The 2,278-nt window shown below is 33.4% G+C and overlaps 1 pseudogene; it reads right to left on the reverse strand.

Annotated features, from left to right (window-relative positions):
- Positions 1-179, reverse strand: part of LOC127162831 (adhesion G protein-coupled receptor E3-like) — a 52,242-nt pseudogene extending 52,063 nt beyond the window's left edge.
- Between the last annotated feature and the right edge of the window lie 2,099 nt (positions 180-2,278).

Genomic DNA, 2,278 nt, shown 5'->3' on the forward strand with positions numbered 1-2,278 from the left:
AATTTATAAAGATTTATACATCCTAAAATGTAAAAAGACTTAAACATGTGAACACATGATCAACACATGCTGCAGGTTTAGTTTACAGAAACTGATGAGGATCATTATGAAAAGAAAGATCTTACCTGATGTGAGCTGATATACAGTGATCCTTATTGACATGACTGCTTATGTGAGACAATTTTGTGTGTGTTTAGATGCTTATGTGTTCATCGCCCTGATATGGAAACATGAGCCCAAGCCTACCGTTTCGTTCTCAAATTCAAATTAAAATGCAAATGTATACCTAACAATAGTTTAGATGTTCTTTTCCAATGAAGTTTATTTTCAGTGACTTTCCTGTGTAATTAAATATCTTTTTTTTTTTTTTTTTTTTTCTAACATAACATTCCCTTCTTAACTTCTTGAATAAAATGGTCATTTCATAACTCTAACAGTTCGGGGTTATTTATGTTATTTTTTAAAAACACAAATGCAGGTGGTGACTTGATATAGTATTTGTTTTTCAGAGTCAGTTTGTTATGGAGCTTTCTTCTTCTGTGAAATGTAAGAAAACAGGTTTAAAACACAATTGTTTATTATTTTGTTTATTAAGATATTATGCAACACAAATGCATTAAAACAATGCACTAATACAAATATAAATTTGAGTTACATGACAATACAGACTGTTCATTTTGTTACTGACTGGGGGCAGTCATGGCCTAATGGTTAGAGAGTTGGACTTGTATCCCAAATGTCATAGGTTTGAATCTCAGTACCGGCAGAGATTGTAGGGGTGGGGAGTGAATGTACAGTGCTCTTTCCCACCTTCAATGCCACAACTGAGATGAGACCCTTGAACAAGTTACCAAACCCCCAACTGCTCCCCAGGGACCATTTGGACCTTTTATTATAACATGGAAAATGTCATTTTGGGGTGTGTCTTAAAAAAAACCTGTTTTGGTGTGTATCAATTTACATGCAAATGAGCTGCATATTCCCGCCCCGTCTTCAGAAGAGGGTGTAGCATATACATCTCTACAACATGACTGAGAGTGAGAGAACCAGTGTTCAGCTATCAGGGGAGGACTTAACCAATAGACCAATTTTGAGTAGACGTCACAGTTACGTCACTTGCAGCTGCGTGCGCATAGTGGTTGCAGAAAAACACGGGTAACCAGTGGAGGTAAACGGGTAAAATCCATGAAATAAGAGGAAAAAAAATATTTTTGTGCCTTTTGATGTCAAACTCGGAATGCAAATAATTTTTATAGAATACTGTAGTCAAAGACGCCATTTGAAGCTAAATGCAGATGTTTAAACGGACACTCTATGGATGAAAACTGCTATTACTCTACTTTTAAAGCATAAATTTGATTTAAACAATAGGTCTACATAATATTCACATATGCTGTTCACAGGGGACATATTGTATTAGCAACTACAGTTACAGCATAAAATATTATGTAAACCTATTACTATTAACATTTTTACATACCTTTTTTTTATCTCACAATTCTGACTTTTTTTCTCACAAATGCAAGTTTATATCTCCTAATTCGGGCTTTACAACTCTATTCAACAAAACTAGTGAGTTTGTTATTTCTGAGGGGAAAAAAGCCAGAAGTGTGGGATATAAACTCTGAGCCGAGGGGAAAAGAGATATGACGAGTTGTTTTTCTTCTAGAGGTGTAGGATATAATCTCGGAATTGCGAAAATAAAGTCAGAATTTTGAAATATAAAATCAAATTGACCTTTTTTTATTCTTCTCCATAGACTGCCACTTGAACTGCCCACAAAAAAACATCATCTCTGTTTTGGATCTGTAAGACTATCCCACTGTCTAACGTCAATTTCGTAGAATAACAGTGCTTGTCATGGGTGACAAGCTCTAGTGATATGCGAATAACATTTTGAAAATGACATCTAATCTATATAATGCACATTATTTTTAAATAGTATTTTGTACCATATCCGTGTATATCTCTCCTGGGTTTTCTGCAACCATGCTGCACGTGCATCCTGAATGTTTACAAACAGATCATTTTCGCTCGTTCCTCTACAAACCCTACACTATAAAAAAAAAAAAAAAAAAAGTAGAAAAAAAGAAAAAATGTAATTTTACAGGAAATAACTGTGATTTTTTCAGGTTGTTTTCTTTTATTTTGAATTGCAGTCATTTTAATACAGAACAGCTACTGTATTTTTATACATATGTTTTCTGTTTTCTTAAAACAAACAAATGAATGTAAAATTACATACAAAAAAAAAAAAAAAATCTGTAATTAATACAAT

This window comes from Labeo rohita, chromosome 1, assembly GCF_022985175.1.
Source record: "Labeo rohita strain BAU-BD-2019 chromosome 1, IGBB_LRoh.1.0, whole genome shotgun sequence".
NCBI classification, from domain to species: domain Eukaryota; kingdom Metazoa; phylum Chordata; class Actinopteri; order Cypriniformes; family Cyprinidae; genus Labeo; species Labeo rohita.